This window comes from Urtica dioica, chromosome 6 (genome assembly GCF_054948205.1).
Source record: "Urtica dioica subsp. dioica isolate 48M chromosome 6, U.dioica_male_clone48M_v1_H2, whole genome shotgun sequence".
NCBI classification, from domain to species: Eukaryota; Viridiplantae; Streptophyta; class Magnoliopsida; order Rosales; family Urticaceae; genus Urtica; species Urtica dioica.
This window is the reverse complement of record NC_142761.1, coordinates 17,403,742-17,413,677: the sequence shown is the minus strand read 5'-3', so window position 1 is coordinate 17,413,677 and position 9,936 is coordinate 17,403,742. Positions and strand designations below refer to the sequence as shown.

At 43.6% G+C, this 9,936-nt stretch overlaps 1 long non-coding RNA gene across 1 annotated transcript; it reads right to left on the bottom strand.

The window, feature by feature from the left end:
- Positions 1–1,369: 1,369 nt before the first annotated feature.
- Positions 1,370–2,555, bottom strand: LOC149393459 (uncharacterized). The gene is made up of 2 exons (XR_016299817.1): positions 2,139–2,555; positions 1,370–1,972 (listed from the first exon to the last, which is right to left on the bottom strand). It is a non-coding gene; the product is annotated as an uncharacterized LOC149393459 (long non-coding RNA).
- Between the last annotated feature and the right edge of the window lie 7,381 nt (positions 2,556–9,936).

Here is a 9,936-nt window from a genome sequence, read left to right as displayed (position 1 = left end):
ACCCGCCAAATTTTGGGTGAGAAAAGTCGCACCCAAAAGTCATTGTTGAGTAAAAAAAAAGTACTTTAGACGACGCTTGTTTATAAAGTGACGTTAAATCTATTAAAAAACATATTTATTGACAATATGTTAGATGTCAGTTGATTTAAAAGTGACTTCAATTCCTATTTCGTATCTCAAATCATACACTCACAAACACAAACACAAATACACTCACACAAACACAAAAACTACATGACTGCTCATAACCCAATAAATGTTATGCCATCAACAGTTTAAAGAGACCGAATCATGTATTTCACATAGAACAAATTACCTTTGAGATTGTATGTCAGTTTGAGATTGTGCTCACACAGAGCGAGCAAGGCTGGGTCCTGATCGGCGGCGAGAACTTCTTCTTCGCCTCAATGACGGCCCTGCAAATAAATAGCAACATGAAGCTCGCCACCAAATGTTGCTGAATATGAAACAAGAAAAAACATGGTCTGTCCAAGTCACCCACCATAAACTTTTTATTTCTTAAACAGAAACCTTTTTGCGACTCAAAGCACACAACCACATAGTTGCGACTGAAAAAACAAGAACAATCTTGTCAGGAATATAATCGAGTAGTGACGAGAATATTGTAACTAACCCACAAAAAACTTGAAGAAATTATCATACTAAGCCTAAACGGTTCTAGTTTCAAAGAGCACGATACGCAGTTTCAGATCTAATTAAAAGTCCTAGTCCAATAATTCAACATCTTGAAACGAACGAGTGAGTCGCGATTATTAAACATGGAGTAATTATCCCAAACACACGAAACTACCAGATATTTCACATAAAAAAAAAGACGTACTGCTTCTGAGATTGTGCGAGAAAGCCTGGTTGACCGCGGTCTTGGCAAAGTTCTTCGACGTTCATGACTTTTCACTCCATACACCTCGTCAAAACAAGAGAAATCACAAAAGCTATGAGAAAGTGATAAAATAAGAAAAAGAATAAGCACTTTAATCACGAATTCAATTTAAGGCCATCATTATTTTTTTCTTCTTCCAAATACTGGTTCCATGTTGTCCTGGCAGCCTTTATATACACAGTGGAATGGGAATCAGATTTCACAAAAAAAGAATGTATACCTAAGAACAGCCATTTCAACGAGTAAGTCGTAGGGCACGTCGGAAACAAGAAGATCAACATAACATAATTCAAACAATTTTTTTTTCTTTCATTTATAATAATAAAACAAAACGATCCATATATCATAGTACTCGATCTGAATCTACTTTTACCGGTGTCCTACTGAATTGGACACTCCTCTCTCTCCCTCTCTCTTCACCACAAGGGACACCGGTAACAATGTAACATGATTAAAATGAAGCAACAGTAAAACAAACAAAAATCAATTTAAAAGGAAAGGAAAAGAAAAGAAAAACGTTGAAGTATAATAGAGGTAGGGAACAATTTAGGGTATAGCGCATGAAATGAGAGAGTGGAGAAAAGGAGAATTATTAAAAGTCGAAGCAAAAGGGCAATAAAGGAGAAAACGTGAAAACAAACCTGCATTGCACATTCCTTGTTATGAACCATAAATAAGATACAGCAGAAACTGCTGAGATTAAACGTTTCAAGCATAACTTGAATGAGATGTGTGGGAATAAACTTTTTATTTCCACTTCAAAAAGAAACTTACAGTTTTTATATTGATAAACTGCATGGAAATTTCTAAGACTTATAGATACGTAGTCATATCCCTAGAAATTTCAGAATCACGTGTTCATATGGACATTCTTAGCGGATCATGAACCAAGAAAGTTCTTTAATTTTTTTTTTTCTTTTCATCATTGAAGTCTATTTTCTACGCTCAGGATTTGACTTGTTTTAACAAAGCTATCACTTACAGAAGCATGCCACCAACAGACAAGTACAGAGCCCCAGATCCTGATGCAAAAGAGCTCACTCCAATCACTTGAAGACCCAGCGAGACTACCTATAGTTGAAATATCTTTAGAGATCATGTCATAACCATCAAAATCGAGCTCAATGAACATCTAAACCAAGCCAAAACCTCAGATTTCACTCGGAAATCAAAACCCCCAAATCAAACCCTCAACCCTAACTTTCGAAATTCTTGGCTGAGAATGAAATCTCCTTACCTTGCTCGCGAAATCAACTCCCGGACGTTACTTCTCTCGCTCTCCGGCGTCTCCTCGTGGGCGGCGCGCTCAGCGGCTCGCGGCGGCGCTCGCTTCTTCTCAGCCCGCGCGCGCGTCCAGTGGCCCGGTCTCGGTGGCTGTCGGCCTCGCTCTTCCTCCGCGGGCTCACTCCCTCGCTCTCTTCCTCTCTCTCGGTCTCTCGGCTCTTCTCTCGGCTCTCTCTCTCTCTCTCTCTCTCTCTCATTCTCTCGGTCTCTCTCTTTCCCTTTCTCTCTTCTTTTCTTTTCTTCTTTCTTTTTTCCTTTCCCGATTCTTTGGTGAAAACAAATAAGAGGGAATCCCTAAAAAAAACAAACAAATAAGAGGGAACAAAATCCCGCTAAATTTTTAGACCAAATGTTTTGGACTTTTGGGTGCGACAAAGTCGCACCCAAAAGTATGTTTTGGACTTTTGGGTGAAACTTTGTCGCACCCAAAGGTATGATAAACTTTTGGGTGCGACTTTTCGCACCCAAATTTAAAAAAATCAGCGAAAGCTTTTGTGCGACTTTATTGACATTTGGGTGCGAAAAGTCGCACCCGAAAGTAATTTTGGTGCGACTTTTAGGTGCGAAAAGTCGCACCCAAAAGTCATCCGCACCGAAAAACTGTATTTGTTGTAGTGATTAATGATGTGTCATTTACTTATAAATGGAGATTTTTTGCGGCCTTCTCTTGAGGGAGTAAATTATCGTTTGGTTTATAACACCTTTGGATTTTATCAAGTCTTAAATAAAACTTAAATCCTAAACCAAAGACTAATCATAAACTTGTTTCAACTTTTATAGGCAATATGTCTCTCAACCTTCTCTCGTTCATCCTTTCCTCGAACAAACTCGAAAACGAAAACACGTAGATTCAAAACATAACTTCGATATCATCCTTACCATTAACAAGAACAAATGGGTATTCACCACCCCGTGTCCTCCTCAAATGAATGATGATTCGACTCAAGAGGACAAAGACCCCTTAGCGGCCTGGCTCTGCTCCGATGATATTGTGAGGTGCTATATCTTAGCATCAATGAATAATGTGTTGCAAAAATAACATCGTGACATCGAGACTTCCGCCAACATGCTCTACAATCTCCATGAGATGTTTAGAGGGCAAAGGCGTCAAACAAGGAAACAAGCTGTCCGACAGTTTATGAACTGTCGCATGAAGGCTAGGACTCCTGTTAGAGACTTTATGATACTGATCATTAGTTATCTAAATAAAATGGAAATCCTAGGATCTGAGATTGATGGGAAGAATGTCATAGATATGATCTTAGAAACTCTCCCCGCATCTCTTGATACCTCCGAGATGAACTACTCCATAAACAAGCTAGAGTACACTGTTACCAAGCTTATGATGGAACTTCACACTGCTGTAGGTCTCACTAAGAGAAAGTGGAATAAAGGAGAGGCACATGCTACTGAGCAAAAAGCCTCCGCCTCTGGAACTGAGAGGAGACCTCACAATGCCAATAAAAAGAACTGTCTTGCCTATCTCAAAGCAAAGGAACATAGTATTGTACCATTTACCGAAGCATGCTTAGTAGCTGATAATGTATCATAGTGGATTCTTGACTCCGCTGCTACTAATCATACTTGTTGTTCCTTGAATGGTTTCAAGAAAACCAAAAGCTTAGAGGAAGGCGAGTTTTGTTTCAAATGGGGTGATGGGAGCCTGGTGTCTGCGAAGGCTGTGGGATCCGTGACGCTGTCTTTTGAAGACCGCACTTTAAACTTGAATAATGTTTATTTTGTTCCTACCTTTGGGAAGAACTTAATATCCGTCGCTCATCTTCTTGAGCAAGATTATTGTTTAAAGTTCATTAAGAATGGAATTCGTATTTCGTTTCCTGATAATTCTTTTGTCACTAATGCATGTATGAAGAATGCTCTTTTCTACATCTATCCCACTCAATCTTCTCTTTTAGACACCGAAATAGATAATGATCTAATTAGGGAGCCAAAGAGGATCAAACTTTCTAAATCCTCCAATCTAACAAAATCAACATACCTATGGCACTTAAGACTTTGTCATATCAGTCTAGATAGGATTAAGAGACTTGTGAGGGACTGTCCACTCCAGGCCTCTGCAATAGGTTCACTACCTACTTGTGAATCCTGCATAGAAGGAAAAATTACTAAGCGACCTTTCTCCGATAAGGGTCGAAGAGCCACTGAGTTGTTGGAACTAGTACATTCTGATGTATGTGGTCCGCTCAGCCAACAGGCACGTGGAGGATACGAATACTTCGTTACCTTCACCGATGATTACTCGCGATATGGTTTTGTCTGTTTGCTCAAACACAAATCAGAGACCTTTAACGTATTTAAGGTCTTTAGAGCTTTAGTGGAAAAGAAAACTAGCAAAGTGATCAAAACCCTTCGATCTGATCGAGGTGGTGAGTATATGTCTGGAGAGTTCAATGACTTTCTTAAAGAAGAAGGTATCGCTTCTCAGCTTACCGCACCTGGCACACCTCAACAAAACGGAGTGTCAGAGAGAAGATATCGAACTCTTATGGAGATGGTTAGATCAATGATGAGTTACTCATAACTCCCTCTTTCCTTTTTGGGATATGCCCTCGAAACAGCCGCTTACATTCTGAACCAAGTTCCATCCAAAACGGTTCCTGGTACTCCTTATGAATGATGGACTGGCCGTAAAGTAAATCTGGGCCACATCCTAATTTGGGGTTGCCCTGCACACGTGCTAAGGCAAAAGACTAGCAAGTTGGCTAGTAGGTCAGAATTGTGCTTGTTTGTGGGATATCCAAAGGAAACCAAGGGTTTCGTCTTCTATAGTCCCGAGGACGATAAGACTTTCATTAGCACGAATGCTCGTTTCCTTGAGGAGGACTTTATGAAAGATGCAAAACCTAGAAGCAAAATTGTGCTTGAAGAAAAGTTGGGTGAGGAAGCTTCTACCTCATCTGTAAGAACTGTTCTTACCCCAACTGAAACACAACCTAACTCTTCAGAATCTCGTCAAGTAGTACTTCGATGTAGTGGGAGGGCTACTCTCTCGTAGCCGTCTCTGACATGGATGATCCTGTAGTGACCTGACTATGACGGGATATACCGACTCCGATTTTCAAGCGGATAAGGATTCCAGGAAATCCACTTCGGGATCTGTGTTCATCCTTAATGGTGGAGCTGTTGTGTGGAGGAGTATTAAGCAATCTTGCATTGCTGACTCCACAATGGAAGCAGAATATGTGGCTGCTTGTTAAACATCCAAAGAGGCTGTATGGCTTAGAAAATTCCTTAAGTGTTTGGAAGTTGTTCCAAACGTCGACGAGCTCATGACCCTTTATTGTGATAATAGTGGGGCTGTTGCTAACTCAAAGGAACATCGAAGCCATAAGCGCTCTAAGCATATTGAGAGGAAATACCATTTGATCTGAGAGATCGTGCATCGCGGAGACGTGGAGGTGAAGTAGATCTCTAGCAGATCCATTCACCAAGGCCCTAGCGAACAAGGTCTTCGACCAACATCGAGAGGGATTAGGCATGAAGAACTACACACATCTTCTTTGAGTCAAGTGGGAGTTTGTTGTCAATGGTGCCCACAAGAAGAGTTGTAATCTTTATATTGTACATTTGATGTAATAAAGTCTCATGAAGACTCTTGCTTGTAATTGCTTATTCATTAATAAGAAGTTGAAACGTTCATTCATTCCTCCTTGACTTTTGAAGCTTTATGATAAAACATTAGTCTTTAGTCCATAAACAAACAAAACAACTTACGAAGAGACAAATGTAGATTTGCATGAACAAACTCTTCGTAGTTTGATTAAAACGATATATTCGCAATCTAAGGGTCAAAGGACTATTGACCTCAGTATGATTGTTAGAAGAATCTATGACGTCTTGTTATGATGCATTGAGAGTTGGAGACTCTATAGTTCTTCTAGGTATCTTCCAAAGGTACTGAATTGACCAGTGCACTTCTAGAGACAAAATAAGAACAAACCATTTAACCTCTTATGTCTCGAAGTCAATACGTATGAATTGCATCGTGCTTACCTTAATCCTGAAATGAGACATGCCATTTCACAGCTTACGTATTCTCATTTGAGTAAGTCAGAGGTCGGACACACTATGTGATTCCAAACAGGGCCTATTGGTGAAGTACTAAGTTGTGAGAATGTCATGAGTAACTTCGTGAAGTTCTCATAGATATGGAATTCATGTACAAGATTGCTGAAATGCAATGTATATCACATCATGCTTTGTTCCTTGGAGTGTGAATAAAAGAACTGGCCAGTGTCCAAATTGAGTCTTGACTCTTTTGAATGAAACAATGTGACTTGTTAGCTCCTCGTCAATACATTGTTTCTAACTTATTCACAAGCGACAAAGGAGTTGAGGAAATAACAGCTAGAAGGGTAAAATGGTAATTTTGTAAATCCCGACTAGCTGATGATATTCATGAAGGGTAAACACTGATAATATTCTGTGGATCCACTCATTACAATTAGGTTGAATTCTTGAGTAGAAAATAAATTCATTTGAACCGAGAGATTTTCAGTGTCAACTCTTTAGTGGAGTCAGTTGACATTAAGCTAAACTTGGAAAAGGTTTGTGAACTTTTGAGTCCAAGTATTTAGCTCAAGCTTTGTTCATTTGGATCCATGAGGTCACTATCACGAATCACATCGAGTAGGAATAGTTAAACTGGAAGCTAAGTCAAAACAAGAACGAAAATTGTCAAAAGGGTATTTTTGTCTTTTGAAACATAGGATGAAATGAATGCCAATAAATTTTTTTGACATGGTCATTTGATGACAAGTAACACTAGGCCATAATAAGATTAATTGGGCCTTGTGGATTAATTTCATTTCATAAGAATTTTATTGAAAATTCTTAATGGGCATTTTTCATGTTGTCATGAACAAATGGAAAAGCTTCTAGAAGGCCTTTCTAGAGTATTATAGGCGCCCACCACCCAAAGAGAGAGAGAATATTTTGTGCATGAATGTATCAAGATACTTGCCAAAAGAAAAAGAGAAAACAAATTTCCTCTAAGAGAAATAAAGAGAATCGGCGAAAGTAGAGTCAAGGCAAGGCAAGGAACAAAAAAGGAAACAAATCAAAGCCTTCTAGAAGGATGCCTTGGCCGTGTGACATAAGTGGGAAGGAGGCAATATTTGCTCATGAATATGTGATATTCTATAGAAGAGGAAACTATCTTATTGATTATGAGACCTCTCCTATAAATAGGAGCCTCATTCCACACATTTCATTCATTCAAATGTTTTAGAGATTGAGAGCTTCTCTCTCTAGACTTGGCCGCCCCTCTCCTCTCTCTCTCTATTCAATTTCGTTTTTATTGTTTTGGCACCTAGGTCCTCATTTGACCTAGTGTTTAGCTCTGCGACTTCAAGACTCGTTCTTAAGTCGTAGTGTTTAAAAGTGCCCACACACTAATTCCTTTTATCTTGAGTGATTTAGTGATAGAAACTTTCGTGGTTGCTCGAGTTAACGAGGAAAGGAAGAGAGACGTGCTGCGAGGGAGACGAACGTTGAAACCTTTTCCAAAAGCTTCTCAACGTTCAAGCTTCTAAAAAGGTTAGTAATCTTTTATGCTCATATTAGTTTTTATTTACATGTGCTTGCCCTTTGTCTAGGTTAGTAAAAACTGTTTTACTTGAAAAAGAAAATTTTTAAAATTCCGCCGCTTACCGAAGCGTTAAACTTTTTCTTAAACCCTAGATCAATTCCAACAGTCGTCCCGTTGGGCGGTAAGCCGATCTCTAAGGTCCGGCCCGGTGGTATGGGGGCGCGAGCTTCGAGCCACACGCCTCACTCGCCGAGTCGTTGGACCTTCCCTGACATTGCCTCTTTGACCGAGTCGGTCATGGGCTGAACGTCGGGAGGTCTCTTCTTGACGGACCAGCTTCGATCTCAACAGCGAGTTCCCCGTCTTTGGTGAGAGAAGTCTCGATGTCCGCTGAAATTTCCAAGCCTTCATAGTTGGGTTCATAGTCATGCCCCTCGTCCATGAGGTCCTCGGATTCCCCGTGGGGGGTGCCCTGTGCAGGCGCCTTGCCCGCCAGTTGGCGGTGGTACCTTGCATTGGCTATCTTTAGTTGGCGGATTTTCTCTTCCATCTCAAGGATGCGGTCGTCCCGACAGTCCTGAGGTGGAGGGGGCGAGGGAGTGTGGCTCTCGTCGTTCAGAGACTTGCGCTCGGGAGCGCAGGAAGTATTTCTTCACTCTAGTTGCGTTTTCGGGGTTATTCACGCCCTCAGAACGAACGGGTGGTTGACCACTCATGTCTTTCTCAAGTTGAGAAGAAAGGGGTCGAGCTATAGAAGGGATTTTGGGCTGTGTAAGTCGGGAAGTCCCCTCCTTCTAGCGCCAAAATGTTGTCGCATGAAAATGAACAATGATTAAATACCTCGGGCGGTTCGATCCAAGGCCGGACCAAGTGACCGCGCCCGGGCCAAAAATGGGAGCTCGTAGACCGAGCTGCAACCTCCAGACCCTGAGGTGTGTCTTGGGGGGGTGTGACCGTGCCAAAGGTTAGCTGCCTACGTACCCTTTGGTCGGGATCAGGTCAGAACGTAGTTGAATTTGAGTGTCGGGGCCTATCTTGGGCTCGGAGGCTTGAGAATCCAAGGCTTAGAGTAGGACCCGGCTCGTAGCTTCTAGTGAAGACTTTAGAGGGGTCTCTTGCCTCGTAGCTCGGAGTTCTAGCTCAAGGGCCAAGAAGCAGGAGAGCAGTGTGTACTACTGAAGCTCGGGTCACAGAAGAGAGAGAAGTTGTGGGATGAGAATTGTGGGGCTGAATCAGCGTGCCTTTCCCTCCCCCTAGGGGGGGGGGGGGGGGGGGGGGGGGGGTATTTATAGCATTTGGAGGAGGCCTTGGGTAGGCCCCCTCAAGGCCCACCGTTTGGCCGAGAGCGGGGTGCGCGAGGCCTGATGCCTTGGCAGGCGCGGGGCGCGCTGTCCGGATGGGCGCAGAGCGCGCGTGATGTGTGGCCTGACCGGGCGCAAGGTGCCCGGTAGTAGGTGTGCCCGGCCGAGGCAGCAAGAGCCTCCGGCCGAGGCGGCAGGGGCGCTCGGCCGGGGCGGCAGGATCTTCCGGCCGAGATAGCAGGGGTGCTCGGCCGGGGCAGCAGGGGCACTCGACCGAGGCAGCAGGAGCGCTCGGCCGGGGAAGCAGGGGCACCCGGCCGAGGCAGCAGGAGAGCTCGGCCGGGAAGCTGGAGCGCCCGGCCGAGGCAGCAGGGGCGCTCGTCCGGGGCAGCAGGGACGTCCGGCCGAGGCAGCAGACGTGCTCGGCCGGGTTGCTGGAGCGCGCGCGGGCCGGGACGCCTGCGGGCGCTAGGGCGCGCGCTCAGGCCAACTGGGCCGGGGGCGCGGGTGCGCGTGCGCAGGGCCTCTGGGCCGGGGGCGCAGGTGCGCGCGCGCAGGCCCTGTCGGGCTGTGGGTGCGTCAGAGCGCTCGGGCCTGGTGGGCCGGGGCCCGTTGGGCCTCCGACCGGTGAAGCCCGGCCGGTCTTGAATTGTTTTTGAATTTCCGGTATCCCGAAAATGACCGGTAACATTAGCTTCTAGTTTAACTATTCCTATTCGATGTGATTCGTGACAATGACCTCATGGATCCAAATGAACAAAGCTTGAGCTAAACACTTGGACTCAAAAGTTCACAAACATTTTCCAAGTTTAGCTTAATGTCAACTGACTCCACTAAAGAGTTGACACTTAAAATCTCTCGGTTCAAATGAATTTATTTTCTACTCAAGAATTCAATCA